This window comes from Somniosus microcephalus, chromosome 9, assembly GCF_052327205.1.
Source record: "Somniosus microcephalus isolate GS21.2 chromosome 9, FLI_Smic_1.0, whole genome shotgun sequence".
NCBI lineage: Eukaryota > Metazoa > Chordata > Chondrichthyes > Squaliformes > Somniosidae > Somniosus > Somniosus microcephalus.
In genome coordinates, this window is record NC_140995.1 from 237,255,586 (window position 1) to 237,278,799 (window position 23,214).

At 46.9% G+C, this 23,214-nt stretch overlaps 1 long non-coding RNA gene across 1 annotated transcript; it reads right to left on the bottom strand.

The window, feature by feature from the left end:
• Positions 1-1,914: 1,914 nt before the first annotated feature.
• On the bottom strand, positions 1,915-19,350 carry LOC147113151 (uncharacterized). The gene is made up of 3 exons (XR_015079462.1): positions 19,214-19,350; positions 8,860-9,015; positions 1,915-2,025 (listed from the first exon to the last, which is right to left on the bottom strand). It is a non-coding gene; the product is annotated as an uncharacterized LOC147113151 (long non-coding RNA).
• Between the last annotated feature and the right edge of the window lie 3,864 nt (positions 19,351-23,214).

Genomic DNA, 23,214 nt, shown 5'->3' on the forward strand with positions numbered 1-23,214 from the left:
TATTGATTGCGAGTTTGACACCAGTCAATACGGTAATGTAATGTGCATTGCATTATGGGAATTACCCGGGAAAAGGCAGTCGGCCATTTTACGCAATAAAGTGAACATCGCAGTTATAAGCCTGTCTGCCTGACTCTGATTTAATTCGACGTATCTACATGCTTGATTGAATGCATTAAAGCATAGATACAACAGTAACCATTCTATGATTCTATGAATATGGCATTTTATAAACAATCTGTTCACCTCGCTGCAAAAATCAGAATTCCATTGAAACCCTCCAACATTTAAATCAGGCATCAGAATTTTTCCATGGAGCTGTTACAAATAGTTTGTAAAATTGATGGAGTTTCAATATCTGACATTGGGAGCAGCCTGAGACTTACTGTGGCAGTTTGTGCTGAAGCGACTGCTCTCTGGGCAGCAGTGTTCTCACTGGCAGGTCTCAGTAAACATGTCTGGCGTTTCCCTCGCTTCCTTCACTCTGCATTTCTTGCATTTGCACAAAGGGCCATTTGCTCTGAACCCACCCTTACAGAGCACAACACTCCTACCCGGCCATGGCCCAAAACGTGGTCATTTCCTCCAATCCACATGCGCAGACTGCACTTCACAAGAGCTGACAGCCAATCAGATGAAGCTCTCTTCCCGGCCTGCCCCCAGCGGCACTTTATCCCGCACTCTCTGCAGCCGCTCATGTTTTGGTCATTAGGCCCCGCCCCCACTCCATCTCCTGCTCTCCACTGTGCGCGGCCTGGGAATTTGACTGCGCGGAACCTTACAGATAGCTGCGCGGCCTCACACCCGCGCACCTTAGATGGAACATTGCCACAAACCCACTGCCACTCCCCCGGGGCAGCACCTCAGCATCCCTAACAATCTGTTGGAGCACAGATTGCTGGCCTGCTGCGACACCATGAAAGCCCTGGTCGACAGTGGTAGACCCAGCCACGATGGTAGCAGTCAGAGCTTGTGTGGCATCAAGCTGAGACTGCATGAGAGCAGTCTGAGACTGGATGCCGCCAAGCATAGACTGCATTACAGCACTAAGACATTGCATCACTTCCGCCTGTGCTGCAATGGAAGCTGCCAGATCGCCCATCACATGCGGCATCAGGTCTGGGTTGCCACGGTCTCTCTGGGAGTCTACCATCCTTTCCAGACTGGAAATGATGGGTTCCATAGTGTACGCAGAGCCTTGTGCAATGTTGGAGGTGGACTCCTCCACGCTCTGGATCATTGTCGAGAGGCTCTCGGAAACCCTTGCCATTGCACCTATCATCTTGAAAACTTTGATCAAATCACACTTTAACCTTCTAAATTCCAGAGAATACAACCCTAGTTTGTGTAATCACTCCTCATAATTTAACCCCTGGAGTCCAGGTATAATTCTGGTACATCTATGCTGCACTCCCTCCAAGGCCAATATATCCTTCCTAAGGTGTGGTGCCTGGAACTGCTCACAGTACTCCAGGTGTGGTCTAACCAGAGTTTTGTATAGCTGCAGCATAACTTCTACCCCCTTGTATTCTAGTCCTCTAGATATAAAGACCAGCATCCCATTAGTCTTTTCGATTATTTTCTGTACCTGTTCATGACCTGAACCCCCAAGTTTCTTTGCACCTCCACTGTTTCTAACTTTTCACTATTTAGAAAGTATCCTGTTCTATCCTTTTTAGGTCCAAAGTGGATTGCCTCATAATTGCCTACATTGAAAGCCATTTGCCACAGTTTTGCCCATTCGCTTAATCTATTAATATCGCTTTGTAATTTTATATAACATAAGGTGTCACTTGCTGTCCCCTCTTCTAGTACAACACACACTGAGGTATTCATTCGTTATGAGAAAACTGTTATTTCTACATGTTCTTAATCAACATTATCACATACAAACAGATTGAAACGCACCTTCTTTTTGTCACAATCGTCCAGGTGGTTCTGTATGAACTGGATACTGGCTGTGAAATCTGAAGAGTTAAACTCATATGGAATACACCACCCCAGTGGACCAAACTTCCGCCGTTCCTAACATTCAATAGGAAGTAAAAACAAAATCTTATTTAATCACTTTCACTTCATTCATTATTGTAAAATTCTAAATCAATCAGGTTGAACAAGTACAGCTGAAAAGCAAGTTATATTTCCAGAGTTTAGATGTGATGGTATAATTCCTGCAGATACTGATTTCAAACCCTTACACATAGTGAATTACAACAGTGAGTATTTCCTTATTCCTGGAAATCATAACAACAACCACATGCATTTATATATAGCGCATTTAATGTAGTAAAACATCACAAGGCGCTTCACAGGAGTGTAATCAGATAAAAATTGACACCAATCTAACTAATATATTAGGACAGGTGACTAAAATCTTGGTCAAAGAGGGTTTTAAGCAGCATCTTAAAGGAGGAAAGAGGTGGAGAGACAGAGAGATTTAGGGAGTGGGTACAGAGCTTAGGACTTCGATGGCTGGCTAGAGAAGGTTATAGAGATAGAGTGGGATGAGGCCATGGAGGGATTTGAACAGGAAGATGCAGGTCAGCTAGCACAGGGGTGATGGGTGAGCAGGGCCTGGTGCGGGCTAGTATACGGGCAGCAGAGTTTTGGATGAGCTGAAGTTTATGGAGGGTGGAAGATGGGAGGTCAGCCAGGGGAGCATTGGATTGTCGAGTCTGTTGGTAACAAAAGCATGGATGAGTGTTTCCGCAACAGATAAGCTGAGGCAGGGGTGGAATCAGGTGATGTTTTGGAGGTGGAAGTAGGCGCTTTGTGATGGCGAGGATATAGGGTTGGAAGCTCAGCTTAGTGGGAAGGGAGTGGTAACAGGCTTAATTTTATCAGTCCTTTGATGTCAATCTCAGAAATTACTGTGAGCGATGCTAACTCATTTAAAATAAACACAAAGTCAAATATTATTTTCTTGCTTTTGTATTCTATGCCTCTAGATACAAAATGAAAGATTCTGTTTGCCTTTTTTATGGCCTTATTGACTTGCACTGCCACCTTTAATGACCTGTGTATCCAGAAGATCTAAGGTCCTGCTGTGCCTTTATTCCATTTACAATCTTAAAGCTTTTCCTTCCCTATTCATCCTTCCAAAATATATTATTTCACCTTATTCTACATTGAACTGCATATGCCGTGTATCTGCCCATCCTGCTAGCCTATCTATGTTTTCCTGCAGTCTGTCACAAGCCGTAGCACAATTTGTCATGCTCCACAATTTAAAGTCATTATCAAAGTTAATTTTTTTTCAGTTCCCAAGTCTACATATTATTATAATCAGCACCCTGTCACTTGTAAAGACTTCCAATGGACTTTTCAATGTTGTGTCCACACCTTTGTTATACAGTATCTGGTGATACCTGCCTGGCCTCGGGGTAGTAGCAATATTGATAAAAGATCCAATTACAGCAGTAGGTAGAAGGGATTCCAGTAAGGGTGGTTGGGCAGTGGGAACAATATGGGTAGAGTTAAGGAAGAGCAATGATACAAGACTCTGGTGGGTGTTACTTACAGACTTCCTGATAGTTGTGATGTAGCGAGGAGGATGTACAAATACGAGGATCAGGGAAGCATGTGACAGAAACAATGATTATAATGGGAAATTTTAATTTTCAAATAGGCTGGGATGAGCAGACCAGCTCAAGTAGTAAAGGCAATGGATTTCTTGAATGTATTCAGGACAATTTTCTGGAACATGAGGCCTGATTTTTACTCCCCTCCCACCCCCCCGCCCCGCCCCGCCTAGTGGAAACCAGGCCGGGGATGGGGGTGGGGTGTGTTGTGTATGTAACTGTTTACCTTTAAGGGAACTATAGAATGTGACCGTTCGCCTTTAAGAGCACTACTTCAGGGTGGCACTATTTATTGGCTCATGTATACTGTAATACCGATAGTGACCACACCAGTATATAAGGGTTGTGATACGTTAACTAGGGCAGAAATCGCCCAGACCTCTGAATAGTAAAGACCTGTTTTGTTTGTACTTCTAAAGTCTCTGAAGTTATTTACTGCACAACCTACAGACTTTACAGTGGCGACGAGTCCGATCGTACCCTGCGGCAAGACTAACCAGTAGCAGAGAGCTTCAAAAAGAAAACACGAGGCTCCGTCTACTAAAAGTATAGTACTTACTGGAAGCTGGAAGATTAACAGCAAAGCTGCGGCAGCAACAGGCACAGATTACCCTGCTACCACATCTTGAGCGAGCCAATCAGCCTAAAACAAGGCGGCCGAAGAGACTGTGAGTAGTTAAAACAAATAAATTTTAAAAAAAAACGGGGTAGAAGTATTTGGAGGAGAAGGGCAAAGCATTCGGGTCCAACGGCGTCGGGTGACAGCCGGACCGCGGGCAATGTGAGAAGCCGTGCAGCAACCGCTGCCACGAAGCGCTGAGCCTGCGAGTAGGCGCGGGAGTGTCAGAGCCGAGAGCCGCGCGAGCGGGGGAGCCAGAGCCGAGCGGGAGGCGTTGCAAGCCAGCGATCGCATCTCCAGATAAGGGCCGAGAGCCGCGAGAGCAATCGGATCTACAGATAAGGGCCGGCAGCCGCTTCGCGATCCAGCGATCGCATTATAGATAAGGACCGCACTCGGGCTGACAGACGGCGTCGGGGGACCGGGTGAAGACCGCCAAGCGCGGGAAAACCGCCATTGAAGTGGGCGGGGAGAGCGAGAAGCGCGGGAAAGCCGCCATTTTTCGGGGAAAACCGCTGAAGAAGAAGGAAGAAGCGGGAAACCGCCATCTTGGAAATTATTAAGAATTTCAGAAAAGTAATAAGATTTTTCAGAAAGGCTGGTGTGTTCTCAAGAAGAGAGAAGAAAATTAATAATAAGTAAAGTAATACTTGTACTGTTCTCAAAAAGAGAAGAAGATGCCTAAGCAAGGAAATATTAATGACTTTAATGCAGAAATAGAAGACTGGGCCACGTATGTGGAACGCATAGAAATATATTGCGTAGCCAACGAAATTGAGGATGACAACAAGGCAATAACTTTGTTAAATTCGATGGGAGCAAAAACATACGGGCTTTTGAAACATCTAATAGCACCAGTTAAACCAGTGGACCAGACCTTCGAAGAGATCGTAACAGTGTTGAAGGATCACTTGAACCCCACACCGTTGATGCTGGCTGAACGATTTAAATTTTACGCCAGAACCCAGAGGCAAGATGAAAGCAATGCGGAATACTTAGTCGAACTGCGTAAGCTAGCGAAATACTGCCAGTTTGGAGGGAATTTGACAGAGGCGCTGCGGGACAAGTTTGTATGCGGCTTGGCCAAAGAAGGAACGCAGAAGCGACTTCTGGAAGAAAACGACCTCACACTGGACAGGGCTGTCCTCATAGCTTCATCGCACGAAGCCGCAGCGAAAGGGACGGCGGAAATGCAGCTAAAGGCGGCGGCACTCGGGGTGGACCAAATTACAACAAGCACTCCCAAATGCTACCGTTGTGGAAAGACAACGCACGACCAGAATCAGTGCTGGTTTAAGAACCAAGAGTGCAGGAAATGTGGCAAACTGGGTCACATCGCGAAGGTATGCAGGTCCGGAAAGAAGACCAACAAGCAAAGGAAGCCACCACCACAAGGAAAGTACAACAAGGTGCATCAGGTGGCTGAAAAGAGTTCAGACGAACAAAATTCAGACTCAGACCCAAACAGCCAGGAGCTGGATAGTCTGAGAATCCACCATGTGGGTAAAGTAACTGATCTACAGTTGATCTGGGTCACACTAAAAATAGCGGGAGTCCAAGTACGAATGGAGCTGGACACGGGATCAGCTGTATCCGTCATCAACCAAAAGGACTATCACCGGCTATTCTCTCACATACCCTTAAGAAATACCAAATTCGTATTACAGACATACACGGGGCATCATGTATACCCCCTGGGAAAAATACGAGTCAAGGTGAGAGATAGGGGTAAAGAACACCCACGAATGTATCTGTACGTACTACCTGAGGGAGGACCACCACTTCTGGGACGGGAGTGGATCAAGAAAATAGACATGGAATGGCACTACCGACAAGCAATGACGAGTGAGGACTCGGTGCAGACAAGCAGCTCAGACTCCGAGCCGGAAGACGATAAGTCCAGCTTATGTATGAAAAACAAGATTAACATGAACTCACGGACTAAGGTTGGGAAATCGATGGCGTGCATAAAGACAGAGAATTCTGAGTCTGTTCAAGCTACAGACAGATGCATTACGGAGGAACACCGGGCTAGAACTCAACGTTATGTCAAAGTACAACGACAATTAGAACAGTTGAGTGCCCGTCTCCTACAAGAGATGGAAAAGGTGAAAAAGTTCTGGGACACCGAATGGGAGTCCCTGGAAAGACAACAGAGACAGCTCGCTCAAGCAGAGAGCGACCATAGAGCCATCGTGGCCAAGTACCAATCACATCTCCCTGAGGCTGTTCAGGAACTAGAATATACACAGAACGATCCAAAGGAAGAGGAATCTTCAGGAAGTCAGGATGGTATTCCAGTTCACCTCTACGACTTGTTGCAAGCAGAGTGTAACGAGTTGAAAGAACAGTATGAACAGGCTCGGACTACAATCCTGGAAGGGGTTAACTTGGCAACTTCCGAAAAGCTCGTGTTAGTGAAAGAACATGAACGACTAAAGGTTGACCATAAGCAAGAATTACAAAGTCTGCAGGAAATGTTTGATGAGCTTCAGGCCAAGGCTGACTCATCGTTAGGGATTCAATCCATAGGAAAAAAATTAGTGGTGGAAGACATACCAGAACAGGGAATACAGGATGTCCAAGAACTCGTTAAATTATTAAAGGAAACACAAAATAAATATGAAGCGGCAATGGCCGAGGTCCAACGACTTGAAGAACAGATGCAACTGGAAATCTTTTCAGTGGAAGAAAAGGGAACTGTAAGAAACACAGAGACCGTAAGAATGGGCCATGAACATGAGCTTAAATCGTCAGAGGAGAAGGGTTTGGAGCTTTCAAAAGTTATTGAAATAGCCGAGGTTGCAACACAGACTGAGAAGATGGCAGCAGAGCAACCCTTAGATACCAAAAGTACGCTGACTCATGTCAAGGTTGAACAACAGAACGCTGAAACAACTGCTCCGGTAGAGGGATTGAATAGTCCGATCAATCAATCTCCAAAGGAAGTTGAAGTATTAAAATCACAAATGAGGTCATTAGTAAACAACTTGCTGAAAGCCCAGAAAAAGTTAGAGGAAGCGGAACACGTGAAGAAGTCTCTTCAGGAAAGATGTCTGGATTTGGAACAAAAGCTGGCTGACGTCCAGCTGGGTAGGGAGGACATAGAAGACCCTCTCGCTGGCCTAGCTCAGGACGACTCCGAATATTACTATGTCCTGTCCTGCCCAACTTGTAACTTCGACTCCCACCATACAGAAATCATGGAGGAGCACCGAAAGTCTACGGAACATCGGGAGAAGGTGGCTCTACTACGGAAAAAGGAGGAAGAGAAGGAGGAACCGCGCATGCAGCTGGCAGCTGACAGTGGAGCCCAGAGAGTCTCCAAGAAGCAGAAAAGGAAAAGTCAAAACAGAAGATGACCCATCTGAACCATGATTACCTCTACCAGATCACACACGTGGTCCCTCCGAACGGAGCCAATTCAGTTCGGAAGTTCAAACTGTTAAACCCATGGAAGGACTATTGAATGAGTCACTCCAGCAATGTGAACCGACTACACCACAGAGACTGAATCTATGAACTGTTTTCCACAGAGACTGAATCTGTGATCTGTTTTGACATGAAGTTATATATGTTATTATGTTATGTTAAACATGAAGTTATATGACGTTGACTCCATCGAGAGTATATCTGTAAATTGTTATATGACGTTGACTCCATCGAGAGTATATCTGCAACCTGTTTATATAAAATTGAAGATTGTATGTTTAACGGGATTCTGTAAGTAATAAGCTAGGAAGGGAGGAGTGTTGTGTATGTAACTGTTTACCTTTAAGGGAACTATAGAATGTGACCGTTCGCCTTTAAGAGCACTACTTCAGGGTGGCACTATTTATTGGCTCATGTATACTGTAATACCGATAGTGACCACACCAGTATATAAGGGTTGTGATACGTTAACTAGGGCAGAAATCGCCCAGACCTCTGAATAGTAAAGACCTGTTTTGTTTGTACTTCTAAAGTCTCTGAAGTTATTTACTGCACAACCTACAGACTTTACAGGGTGGGGTGGGGCGGGGGTGTGGCAGTTAAAATTCAGAGCCAGAAAGGACCCAAACAGGTACATTTAAAACATTTTTTGACTTTCCTTGTGGTGCCAGGAGGAGAAGGAGTGCTCCTCTGGACCCCACAAGGAAGGTTCAAGTCTACCCTGCCCTGGTGCCCAGGGCTCCACCATCTCCTCAAACTCCTTCCCTGCAACTTACCTTCTTGATAGCTGTTGTCCCTTTGGTGCTGGCTGGTGACTTCCTGCCTCCCTTAATTCTGCCTGCCTGCCAACAAGCTGCTGCTTCCTGCCCATTTCGAGTGGGTATACCACATTGGCTTCCTCGGTCAGACCACAGTTAAAATTGCAGTCGGAGCCCAATGACATCATCGGGCCCTGATCTGCACATTTAAAGAATGACTGTAACGCTTCATACGACTGTCATTGCTGCCTGCTCAGAAGAGCAAGTTAAAATTGAAGACAGTGGAATGTCAACAGGAACTGGCCACCTGCCCGGTTCACTGCCATGTGGGTAGGATTAACATTACCCCTTCAGTTTCACAATATGAACTCTCATGCCTTCAGGGATGTGGTCAATCATACTCACTGAATGAGTATAATTCTGGAATACATGATCAGAGTATAGCACAGTCATATCTGGGCTCTATTACCTGGACAGTGGTATGCAGGAAAGCGACTGCATACAGTAGTGGTTTCCACATGGGTAGGTTTGAGTATTCTATTTGGTCTTGCGTGATCCCAGTAAATGTTCTTTTCAGTCCTGCATGCACTCCCTGAGGGGGCTCATTGGTGTACTTGATGGATGTCTGTAAAATAGTCAATGGAGATTGCAAACTAGTCTACAAGTAAACAATGAAAGTAATGAACTGTGGATATAACTAATGAAAGAAAGAATTTGCATTTATTTAGCACCTTGCAAATACTCAGCACATTGCAAAACACTTCACAGCGAATGAAGTACTTTTGCAATGTAGCCACTATTGTAAGGAAACATAGAAATATAGAAACATAGAAGATAGGAGCAGGCCATTCGGGCACTCAAGCCTGCTCTGCCATTTAATGAGATCATGGCTGATCATCCAAACTCAGTACCCTGTCCCTGCTTTCTCCCCATATCCCTTGATCCCTTTAGCCTTAAGAAATATATTTAACTCCTTCTTGAATATATTTAATGAATTGGCCTCAACTTCCTTCTGTGGCAGAGAATTCCACAGGTTCACCACTCTCTGGGTGAAGAAATTCCTCCTTATCTCTGTCCTAAATGGCTTACCCCTTATCTTTAGACTGTGACCCCTGGTTCTGCACTCCCCCGGCATCAGGAACATCCTTCCTGCATCTAGTCTGTCTAGTCCTGTTAGAATCTTATAAGTTTCAATGAGATCCCCTCTCATTCTTCTAAACTCCAGCGAATATAAGCCCAATCGACCCAATCTCTCCTCATACGTCATTCCTGCCATCCCAGGTATCAGTCTGGTGAATCTTCGCTGCACTCCCTCCATGGCAAGAACATCTTTCCTCAGATAAGGCGACCAAAACTGCACACAATACTCAAGGTGTGGTCTCACCAAGGCCCTGTACAACTGCAGCAAGACATCCTTGCTCCTTTACTCGAATCCTCTCGCTATGAAGGCCAACATACCATTTGCCTTCTTAACCGCCTGCTGCACCTGCATGCTTACCTTCAGTGACTGGTGCACAAGGACACCCAGGTCTCGTTGCACTTCCCCTGCTCAACTCGGACCCCCGGCGCATGTGGCAAGGCATCCAGTCCATCACTGACTATAAGGGCAAAAACACCAGTCCCCCGGTTAGCGATGCCTCCCTTCCGGAGGAGCTTAACAACTTCTACGCTCGCTTCGACAGGGACAACATGGAGCCGGCTACCAAAGCCTTGCCACCCCCGGAAGACCAGGTGCTCACTCTGTCGACCTCCGACGTAAGGGGTGTTCTACGCGGAGTGAACACACGAAAGGCTGCTGGACCGGATAGCATCCCTGGACGGGTACTCAAAGAATGTGCTGATCAGCTGGCTGATGTCTTCACCGCCATCTTCAATCTGTCATTGGCCCAGGCAGTAGTCCGTACATGCTTCAAGACCGCTACCATTATTCCTGTGCCAAAACAAACGGCTGTGACGTGCCTGAACGACTATCGACCTGTCGCACTCACACCCATCATAATGAAGTGTTTTGAGAGACTGGTCTTAGCCCACATTAAAGCCAGTGTTCCTGCCTCCCTTGACCAACACCAGTTTGCCTATCGTGCAAACAGATCAACGGAGGATGCAATCACAACTGCTCTACACTCGGCACTGAATCACTTAGATGGTAAGGAGACCTACATCAGAATGCTGTTTATAGACTGCAGCTCAGCATTCAACACTATCGTCCCCAACAAGCTGGCCACCAAACTCCAAACTCTTGGCCTGAACACTTCCCTCTGCAACTGGACCCTGGACTTCCTAACAAACAGACCCCAGTCTGTCAAATTAGGTAACCACACCTCCCCCCCCCGACCCTGAATATGGGGGCCCCACAAGGATGTGTGCTGAGCCCCCTCCTCTACTCCCTCTTCACCCACGACTGTGTGGCTGTTCATGGTTCCAACACCATCATCAAGTTTGCGGATGACACCACGGTAGTAGGCCAGATCACCAACAACGATGAGTCAGCCTACAGGGAGGAGGTCCAGCATCTCGTGAAGTGGTGCGCCGATAACAACCTGGCCCTTAACACCAAGAAAACAAAAGAAATCATTGTGGGCTTCAGGAAGTCCAAAGGCGGAAGTCACACCCCCATCCACATCAATGGGGCTGTGGTGGAAAGGGTGGACAGCTTTAAGTTCCTCGGAGTCCACATCACGGAAGACCTCTCCTGGTCCCTCAACACCTCCTCTCTGGTGAAGAAGGCCCAGCAGCGCCTATATTTCTTAAGGAGGCTGAAGGGATGTAATCTGTCACCCCTGATCCTCTCTAACTTTTACCGCTGCACAATAGAGAGCATCCTGACAAACTGTATCACAGTATGGTATGGCAGCTGTAGCTACTATGACCGGAAAGCCCTGCAGCGGGTAGTCAAAACTGCCCAACGCATTACCGGCACCCAGCTACCGACCATAGAGCACATATACCAGAAACACTGTCTACGGAGGTCACGGACCATCATCAAAGACCCTACCCACCCCAGCCACAGTCTGTTCGCCCTCCTGCCATCTGGGAGACGCTACAGATGCATTCACACCCGTACAACCAGATTTAGGAACAGCTTCTTTCCCAGGGCTGTCATCCTACTGAACTCCACAAATAAACTCTAAAGCCTGCACATCTGCCAATGCACTTTATTATGGTTATGTTTATGTTAATATACTACAAGCCAAATGTATGTTGAATGTTTAAATGTCTTAATCCAAATGTACACTCTCGGGAGCCGCAAGCCTACATTTCGTTGTACTGCACTTGTGCACTAACAATGACAATAAAAGTTGATTTGATTTTGATTTGATTTGATTTCTCCCAATCTATTGCCGTTCAGATAATAATCTGCCTTCCTGTTTTTGCCACCAAAGTGGATAACCTCGCATTTATCCACATTATACTGCATCTGCCATGCATCTGCCCAATCACCCAACCTGTCCAAATCATACTGGAGTTTCTCGGCATCCTCCTCACAGCACACACGCCCACCCAGCTTTGTGTCATCTGCAAACTTGGAGATATTACATCTAGTTCCCTCGTCTAGATCATTAATATATTGTGACTAGCTGGGGTCCTAGCACCGATCCCTGCGGTACCCCACTATTCACTGCCTGCCACTCAGAAAAAGACCCGTTTATTCCAACTAAAATAACAACAGAAATTGCTGGAAATACTCAGCAGGCCAGGCAGCATCCGTGGAGAGAGAAACAGGGTTAACATTTCAGGTCTGGGACCCTTCATCAGAACTGGAAACAGCTGGAGATGTAACAGATACTAAGCAGGTGCAGAGACAGGGGGAGGGGTTCAGGAGGGGAGGAAGGAATCGAAAGAACATGCTGTGAAAATGTTGCAAATGGGAATGGCAAGATCATACTGCATGAAAAATGGGGGCAGGGATTATTATCTGAAATTGTTGATCTCCATGTTGAGGCTGTAAAGTGCCCAATCGAAAGATGAGGTGCTGTTCCTCGAGCTTACGTTGAGCTCTTTGCTTCCTGTCTGCCAACCAGTTCTGTATCCAAGTCAGTACCTTACCCCCAATCCCATGTGCTTTAACTTTGCACGCCAATCTCTTAGGCGGGACCTTATCGAAAGCCTTCTGAAAGTCAAAATACACCACATCCACTGGTTCTCCCTTATCTATTCTACCAGTTACATCCTCAAAAAATTCCAGTAGATTAGTCAAGCACGATTTACCTTTTGGAAATCCATGTTGACTTTGTCCGAGCCTGTCACTGTCCAAGTGCTCCGCTATTACATCTTTTATAATGCACTCTAGCATTTTCCCCACTACCGATGTCAGGCTTACCGGTCTATAATTCCCCGTTTTCTCTCTACCACCTTTTTTAAATAGTGGGGTTACATTAGCTACCCTCCAATCCATGGGAACTATTCCAGAGTCCAGAGTCTATAGAATTTTGGAAGATGACCAGCAATGCATCTATTATTTCTAGGGCCACTTTTAAGTACCCTTGGATGTAGCTTATCAGGCCCTGGGGATTTATTGGCCTTCAATGCCATCAATTTCCCTAACACCATTTCCCTACAAATACTGATTTCATTCAATTCCTCCCTCTCATTAGACCTTATGTTGCCCGACATCTCTGGACGGTTATTTGTGTCCTCCTTTGTAAAGACAGAACAAAAGTATGTATTTAATTGGTTTGCCATTTCTTTGTTCCCCATTATAAATTCCCCTGATTCTGACTGCAAGGGACCTACGCTTGACTTCACCAATCTTTTTCCTGCAAGGTTCAGGCTCCATTGACCTTTGGGGCTATTCTGACCCTTTAAATTCCAGCCACCTCTTCCCTTTTAGGCTTGGTTCACTGGTAGCAATCTCACCTCTGAGTCAGAAGGTCCTGAGATCACGCCTCACTGCAGAGACTTGAGAGCACTGTCTAGGCTGAGGGAGTACTGCACTGTAACAGCTGCCACCTTTTGGATGAGGCATTAAACCGAGGCACTGTCTGCCCTCAAAACTGGATGTAAAACGTCCCCTAGCACTATTACAAGAAGGAAAGCAGTGTTCTCCCGGTGTCCTGGCCAACCTTTATCCGTCAACCTATGTCACTAGAGTGGATTATCTGATCCTTTATCTCATTGTTGTTTGTGGGACCATGTGTGCAAATTGGTTGCTATATTTCCTTACTACAGAATTTGTTCAACCCTGTTTGGCATAAAAATAAAACAAAGAAGGTGACTCAACCGTGGCTAACGAGGGAAATTAGGGATAGCATAAGATCCAAGGAGAGGACATATAAATTGGCCAGAAAACGCAGCAAACCTGAGGATTGGGAGCAGTTTAGGATTCAGCAAAGGAGGACAAAGGGATTAATTAAGAGGGGGAAAATAGTCTATGAGAGTAAGCTTGCAGGGAACATAAAAACTGACTGTAAAAGTTCCATAGATATGTGAAGAAAAAAAGATTGTTGACGTTAAGCGTAGGTCCCTTGCAGTCAGAATCAGGGGAACTTATAATGGGGAACAAAGAAATGGCAGACCAATTAAATACATACTTTGGTTCTGTCTTCACAAAGGAGGACACAAATAACCCCCCAGAGATGTCAGGGAACATAGGGTCTAATGAGAGGGAGGAACTGAATGAAATCAGTATTTGTAGGGAAATGGTGTTAGGGAAATTGACGGCATTGAAGGCCGATAAATCCCCAGGGCCTGATAATGTACATCCTAGGGTACTTAAGGAAGTGGCCCTAGAAATAGTAGATGCATTGCTGGTCATCTTCCAAAATTCTATAGGCTCTGGAACAGTTCCCAAGGATTGGAGGGTAGCTAATGTAACCCCACTATTTAAAAAAGGTGGTAGAGAGAAAACGGGGAATTACAGACCGGTAAGCCTGACATCGGTAGTGGGGAAAATGCTAGAGTGCATTATAAAAGATGTAATAGCGGAGCACTTGGAAAACAGTGGCAGGCTCGGGCAAAGTCAACATGGATTTACAAAAGGTAAATCGTGCTTGACTAATCTACTGGAATTTTTTGAGGATGTAACTGGTAGACTAGATAAGGGAGAACCAGTGGATATGGTGTATTTGGACTTTCAGAAAGCTTTCAATAAGGTCCCGCATAAGAGATTGGCATGCAAAGTTAAAGCACATGGGATTGGGGGTAAGGTACTGACTTGGATAGAGAACTGGTTGGCAGACAGGAAGCAAAGAGTTGGAATAAATGGGTCTTTTTCCGAGTGGCAGGCAGTGACTAGTGCGGTACCGCAGGGATCAGTGCTAGGACCCCAGCTATTCACAATATATTAATGATCTAGCCGAGGGAACTAGATGTAATATCTCCAAGTTTGCAGATGACACAAAGCTGGGTGGCCGTGTGTGCTGTGAGGAGGATGCCGAGAAATTCCAGTATGATTTGGACAGGTTGGGTGATTGGGCAGATGCAGTATAATGTGGATAAATGTGAGGTTATCCACTTTGGTGGCAAAAACAGGAAGGCAGATTATTATCTGAACGGCAATAGATTGGGAAAAGGGGAAGTGCAACGAGACCTGGGTGTCCTTGTGCACCAGTCGCTGAAGGTAAGCATGCAGGTGCAGCAGGCGGTTAAGAAGGCAAATGGGATGTTGGCCTTCATAGCGAGAGGATCGAGTAAAGGAGCAAGGATGTCTTGCTGCAGTTGTACAGGGCCTTGGTGAGACCACACCTTGGGGGAGAAATTGGGTTGAGCCGCAAACGGGGCGCCAAGCTCGCCTGGGCGCCAGATTTTGCGCTGCGATTGGAGCAGCAGCGATCGCCGGAAATTCAGCTTGAGCGCCCCAAGAGGGACATGGGGCGAGGCTCGAGGTGCTCCGCGTCCCTCTTAGGGTGCTGAAACTGAATATCGCAGCGCAACGTGCCACAGCGCCACACGCTGCGGCACGGCGCGCTGCGGTACTGCAGGCCTTCCTCCCATTCTTAAGGGGGAGTGGCCTGCACCAGCGCGATGAGCGATCGCGAGTGCCGGCAAAAGAGCCCGGCACTGAGGAGAAGTGCTGGGCTCTCGGAAAACATCCGGCAATGCCGCGGGGGGAGAACAGGAGGCTGGGGACGGAGATGCTGGCAGGCGGCCGCCGAAAAAACGGCCGCCCCGCACCTCCACCTTAATTTACGCCACTGCCGCCACAGGTAGGCCCCGTGAACTGGGCGCGATTAGCGAGCGGCGCTGCAGAGGCGGTCGCTGCCAAATATCGCGATCAGGGCGGTAGGGGGGGGCGCTGCGCCCACCGATGACGTCATCGGTGGCGGCGCAGCGCAACAGGCTAACGCTGCCATTAGCGCCCCAGCTAAATATCATGGGAGGCGTGGCCAGCGGCGCTAAAGCCACTGAGTGCCCTCTTTCGGTGCTAACTGGTGGCGCAGCCCACCGAATTTCTCCCCCCTTGAGTATTGTGTGCAGTTTGGGTCACCTTATCTGAGGAAGGATGTTCTTGCCATGGAGGGAGTGCAGCGAAGATTCACCAGACTGATACCTGGGATGGCAGGAATGACGTATGAAGAGAGATTGGGTCGATTAGGCTTATATTCGCTAGAGTTTAGAAGAATGAGAGGGGATCTCATTGAAAATGATAAAATTCTAACAGGACTAGACAGACTAGATGCAGGAAGGATGTTCCCGATGGCGGGGGAGTCCAGAACCAGGGGTCACAGTCTAAGGATAAGGGGTAAGCCATTTAGGACTGAGATGAGGAGGAATTTCTTCACCCAGAGTGGTGAACCTGTGGAATTCTCTACCACAGAAGGCAGTTGAGGCCAACTTATTAAATATATTCAAGAAGGAGTTAGATATATTTCTTAAGGCTAAAGGGATCAAGGAAAATGGGGAGAAAGCAGGGACAGGGTACTGAATTTGGATGATCAGCCATGATCTCATTAAATGGCGGAACAGGCTCGAGGGGCCGAATGGCCTACTCCTGCTCCTATCGTCTATGTTTCTATGTCTTGGTGAGAATGGGTCAGGAACCCAGGTCCTGCCTCCCAGCTGACATTTGTATGTAGCGGGCGGAGAAGGGTCAGCCAGCAGCAATGCCACAGGGCCAAGTGGAGTCAACGGATCAGATCAAAGGTCTGCAGTCCTGCCACGTCCAATCGTTAAACATCTAACGGGAGGAGGAGGCTCCATGAATATCCCCATCCTCAATGATGGTGGAGCCCAGCACGCGAGTGCAAAAGACAAAGCTGAAACGTTTGCAACCATCTTCAGCCAGAATTGCCGACGAGATGATTCATATCGGCCTACTCCTAAGGTTCCTGTCACCACAGAAGCCAGTCTTCAGCCAATTCGATTCACTCCACGTGACATCAAGAAACGGCTGAGCGCACTGGATACAGCAAAGGCTGTGGGCCCCGACAACATCTCAACTGTCGTGCTGAAGACTTGTGCTCCAGAACTAGCCGCGCCTCTAGCCAAGCTGTTCCAGTACAGCTACAACACTGACATCTATCCGACAATGTGGAAAACTGCCCAGGTATGTCCTGTCCACAAAAAGCAGGACAAATCTAATCCAACCAATTACCACCCCATCAGTCCACTCTCAATCATCAGCAAAGTGAAGGAAAGTGTCGTTGACAGTGCTATCAAGCAACAGTCACTCACCAATAACCTGTTCACTGATGCCCTGTTTGGGTTCTGCCAGGACCACTCGGCTCCAGACATCATTACAGCCTTGGTCCAAACATGGACAAAAGAGCTGAATTCCAGAGGTGAGGTGAGAGTGACTGCCCTTGATATTAAGGCAGCATTTGACAGTGTGGCATCAAGGAGCCCTAGTAAAACTGAAGTCAATGGGAATCAGGGGGAAAACTCTCCACTGGCTGGAGTCATACCGAGCACAAAAGAAGATGGTTGTGGTGGTTGGAGGTCAATCATCACAGCCCCAGGACATCGCTGCAGGAGTTCCTCAGGGCAGTGTCCTAGGCCCAAACATCTTCAGCTGCTTAATCAATGACCTTCCCTCCATCATAAGGTCAGAAGTGGGATGTTCGCTGATGACTGCACAGTGTTCAGTGCCATTCGCAACTCCTCTGATAATGAAGCCCGCATGCAGCAAGACCTGGACGACATTCAGGCTTGGGCTGATAAGTGGCAGGTAACATTCACGCCACACAGGTGCCAGGCAATGACTATCTCCAACAAGCGAGCATCTAACCACTGCCCCTTGACATTCAATGGCATTACCATCACCAAATCCCCCACCATCAATATCCTGGGGGGGTCACCATTGACCAGAAACTTAACTGGACCACCCACATAAATACTGTGGCAGCAAGAGCAGGCCAGAGGCTAGGTATTCTGCAGCGAGTGTCTCACCTCCTGACTCCCCAAAGCCTTTCCACCATCTACAAGGCACAAATCAGGAGTGTGATGGAATACTCTCCTCTTGCCTAGATGAGTGCAGCTCCAACAACACTCAAGAAGCTCGATACCATCCAAGACAAAGCAGCCCGCTTGATTGGCAACCCATCCACCACCTTAAACATTCACTCCCTCCACCACCAGCGTACCGTGGATGCAGTGTGTACCATCTACAAGATGCACTGCAGCAACTCGCCAAGGCTTCTTCGGCAGCACCTCCCAAACCCGCAACCTCTACCACCTGAAGGACATGGGCAGCAGGCGCATTGGAACATCACCACTTCCAAGTTCCCCTCCAAGTCACACACCATCCTGACTTGGAAATATATCACCGCTGGGTCAAAATCCTGGAACTCCCTCCCTAACAGCACTGTGGGAGTACCTTCACCACACGGACTGCAGCGGTTCAAGAAGGTGACTCACCACCATTGCATACAAGGCTATGGACCAAATGCTGGAAAATGGGATTAGACTGGACAGGGATGGATGGGCGGCGCAGACACAATGGGCCGAAGGGCCTCTTTCTGTGCTGTAAAACTCTATGACTCTATGACTCTATGACTTTCTCAAGGGCAACTAGGGATGGGCAATAAATGCTGGCCTTGCCAGCGATGCCCACATCCCATGAACGAATAAAAAAAAAGATGAAAATCCAAGTTGATGTGGTGAGGTGCCGGTAGGTCTCATTGACAGATTTTGCCTTATTTTTCACCATTTTCCTATCCCACCTTGGCAGGATCACAGAGGAGAATCCAGTCCAAGAACTCAGCAGTACCGTTTCTCACGGCTAATGTTTTAAAAATCAGATTCCATTAACAATAAATTAAGCAGAATAGATAATAGATTTTTGAGATAAAAACAGAAAATGCTGGAAATACTCAGCAGGTCAGGCAGCATCTGTGGAGAGAGAAACAGAGTTTCTGTGGAGTGAGTTTAAGGTCACCTTTCATCAGAATAGATTTCTGTGACTGGGATTACTGAAACCCATAGCTTAAAAACTAGAACTTGCTGGCCCTGAAATTCCTTGCAGGTTCTACTGGTCTCCGATAACTCCGGCGGGAGACTGGTGGAGGCCCCAGGGAAAGGATGGACACCCAGTTGCTTCAGGCCTTTGGTGTTTCCTGGAGTTTCTGCATTGACTTGTAAGGGGCGAAACCTCCGGCGGATGACGGCTGGGGTATGGCCTCCCTAAACTGAGAGACTGCCCCTCTGACTTTGCCTCAACCTCACTCTTGGTCCTGGAAAAGACCCCACCGTTGCAGTCGTGGCCGTCATCCCGCTATACAAGTATCTAGGATCCTCTAAGAACTCAAAATTTAGAAATCAAATTCCTGGTCAGTCCTTAGCTTGGAGGCAGATCAGTGCAGTACCAGGATCAGGAGGGGGCTGGGGAAACCTGTCCGTTTCACTTGTTTCCCAATCTGCTGTCAGCGTGCAGCATAAACACTAACCTGTAGCAGTGTGATCGGGAACTTGGGATGTGGCTCGGTGGTGATCCACACTCGGAAAGACTCGTGCACATTCTCACTTGTGGTCAAGGTCTCTAACAGCTCATCCATGAATTCCAATCCGAAATGGCAGTTTTGTAGTAAAACCCATCCACCCTGAGGTGTGAGAAACAACAGTCAGTTTATCCAGGCTGAGGTTAAAATCAAAAGAAACAAGGAGGAACCATAAATAGGACTGAGATCAATCTCCAAACCTTAGATTGCTCAGTAACACTTTAATAAATAGGTGTGGATTAGAAAAAGGAGCACATGGCACCATGGTCGAACCCCACAGAAAATCATGGATTTGGATGTGAAGCTGATTTAATGAATGAGGTTTGGACTCAGCTTCACAGAATCACAGAAGAATCACAGAAACCCCACAGTGCAGATAGAGGCCATTTCGGCCCATCGAGCCTGCACCGACACATATCCCACCCGATCCCCGTAACCCCGACACCAACACATATCCCACCCTATCCCCGTAACCCCACGTATTTAATCTCCTGAACACTAAGGGTCAATTTATCATAGCCAATCAACCTAACCCGCACATCTTTGGACTGTGGGAGGAAACCGGAGCACCCGGAGGAAACCCACGCAAACACGGGGAGAATGTGCAAACTCCACACAGACAGTCACCCGAGGCCGGATTCGAACCCGGGTCCCTGGCGCTGTGAGGCAACAGTGCTAACCACTATGCCACCGTGCTGCCCATGGTGTAAAAATGAGATAAGCCAGTTTTCTATCTGAAGTAGATAAAAGCTGTGAATTTCCTCGGAGGGGCTCCCGCTCCACTGCTGTGTCTTAGCTGGAGGTGCTGTGGAAACCCTTTTCATACGAAAAAGGGGTTTTTGCCACACTTCCGGGGAAATTAAGGCGGTGGAGCTGGAGCAGCTTCAAGGAAATTCCTGGTCCAAGTCCCAAAAAACAAAAAGTACTGCAGATGCTGAAAACCTGAAACAAAAATAGAAAATGCTGTAAATACTAAGCAGGTCAGGCAGCATCTGTGAAGAGAACAGAGGAGTTAATAGGGCTGAATTTAACTTGGCTGACCGATGGAAACATGGCAGTAGTGGAATTAAAATCACCGTGCGCCACTTACTGCCCTCTGATCACTCCACCAGCATACTTATTGAGGCCTTCTACTGAGCAGGCCAGGCACTTGCCTGAATCAGGCAGGAGCCTCCTTACTGTATGAAAATCGGGCTCCAATGACACACATAGGCCCTGATGTAATTTAGAGGTACAATTGGGCGGAATGTTCCACCCAGTTGCACCAGGCGGTGAAGAAGAAGCGGTCCCAAAACAGGAGTGCACCTCTGGACTCCATAAATTAATGTGGGCCTCTGCTGCCCTGTGCTCCACCGACTCTGCGATCGCCACCCGCCCCCCCCACACCCCAAAGCTTTTTGCCTGCCCGTGAGGGCGACATTCAGACTGCCTGATATTGCACCGGCCCGGAGCCGACAAGCTGTGGTGGGACACCAGCTCACTGATTGCATGGTAACAAGGCCCGGCCCTTGAAGGGGCTCAGTCTTCACATCAGCAGGAACGGGCCCACCTGTTCCATGCCTGGAGTTAAAATCTACCTCAATGTTTCTGGGGTAAACTCCATCAAAGCCGATTAAGTCCCAGGCTATAATAAAGGACAGTTACTGAGTGCAGTCACAAGACATGCTGAACTTCAGTGGTACAAGACAGAGAGACAGGAACTAACTGGAGTGTTCAGGCTGTAAGATAAACAATTGCTCCTTGTGGTGCAGAAAGGCAATAATAATCTCAGCCTTCAACTGGATGCCCATATTATGAGTTAAAAGAGACAGAAGTTAAAGTACATTGCAACATAAAGCTAAGGGTAGATTTTGAGTCCACAGCAGTGCATCTGCTATTTTCTGACACATGCTGGCAGCAGGGGAGAGACTTCACCATGGGCGAGGACTCAGAAAATCTGCCCTCTCTGCTCTTGCTAACTGAGAGTGCTTGAATTTGATACTGAATTCAAGACAGGAGAACAAATGCTCCATAGGAGGGATGTCCCTCCCCTTGAAGAGTACAATGTTCATAAAAATCTTTGGAATATTGAAAATTAAAAGTGGCTGACATGGCATAAAATTTATTTATGATTTACTAACATTCAAGTATTTTTACTAACCTGTTGCATAGACATTGCCACCAGCTTTCTGGCGTGAACTTCTTGTCCCTGCCCCATGGATATGGCCCTACAATCTAAAGAAAACGCATCAGTTACCCTTTACACAGCTTTTATCAGCTTTGCATCATACCATACATAAATAACAACTGTAGTTCACCCTTATAATAGTTAAATACTGACTAAAGGGTTTTACTAGTGATGTGCCTGTGGCAGTGGCTTAACCCTAAGGTTACAAACCTTCAGTGTACAAAATTCATGAGATTTAAGGAGATTAGTCTCTACTCCTACAAGAACTGCTCAGGCCAGATGGAGTAATATAAATGAGGTGGGAATGGATGTTTCCAGCCTCACACCTCATTTCCCCATTCACTCACTGACTGGGCAGGGGCTATGCCCAGGCACAATGCTATGCCCAGGCACCCAAAGAATGCAGAAAGGTCCTGGGGGCAGGTTAAAGACTTTAGAAATGGACATTTATTCAAATTTCAGGAACTCCCCAAGACATTGGAAGCCAGAAGATGCCAGTCTGAAGCCAAAGAGGCAGCTGCAGGCCTAAGAGGCCTATTTTGCATCTCATTTTGCTGCCCCTTACACTCATGCCGGGCCCTGCCAGGGATGGGCCATGGAAGTCCTGCTGATCCTGGGGTTGGACAGGTATGCTGCCCCTGTTTACTGTTGCGGGCATGGACAGGAAAAGCTGCCCTTTATGTCTCTTGGCCTTTCATCAACCGTTTTCAATAAAAATAAAAGCAGATACAGAGAAAGACTACAAAGCCAGCAAAAAAAGGAATGTTTACATTACAAGAAAGAGAGAGAGAGAACAAGGAAGAGAAAAATACTAGAGATGAAAGAGACAGACATAAAGAAGGAACCAGAAAAGAGATAATAAAGAATACTGAAAGAGAGTGAGAGGTGCACATTTAGAGCGGCTTAATTATGTTTTAATACTTCAATCATGGAGCTGGCAAACCAAAAGGACAAGTATGTGACCTGTTCCTAGTTAGATGCCAATTCTGCTCTACAGCTGGCCATTGGGGACTGAACAAGAACAGTTATCGGGCCCTTGATACTGGGAGTTTGTACTTCCTACGATTGAAGATTTAATGAATATACTATGTATCTGATTTCTAGGTGGGAAATGAATGAAAGGCAGTGAATAGAGTTAGTCGGATAGTAGTCACTTGTAATGGTGCCAATAACAATGAAGAAACTGATGAGTTAGCCGAGGGAGAGTGCCTTTATACAACACAGGAATGGAGAGTCACACTAACATTGTCCTGATGCTAATTATGGCAAAAACATCTTCAAGGGACTTGCTGATAGTGATTCTCGCCATTGGCAACCTGAGGTTTCCTTGACATATGTAAAGTATTGAATGAACATGAATATGGAGTATTCTAAAGGAACACAGGGAACTCTAACAGATAGCAGGAAGTTGTATTCACTACTCAGACTGTATCCATACCAATTTCAAGCTTTTTGGCCAATCCTTCAATCTGATTGCTGGGATCAGATCCCATGGACAGGAAACAGATCAGAGGGGTTTGTACGTCACTTTCTTCCCAGGTTGTCTCCAGGTTTAGAATCACCGGCTCTGCATATGTCGGTCCCATTGCTTCAGAAATGTAGTTTCGAGCTTGTGAGAGAGTTCTATCAGGACACCATGACCTGAAAATTCAAATTAATAATTCAATCAAAGACTTTTGAATTTTTCATTCACTGCTGAGGGAAGAATTCAACACTGATGCACTAAAGTGGAGAACAGATGTGCAAAGGGCACAACAACAGTTGCACTGCTATGTAACATACT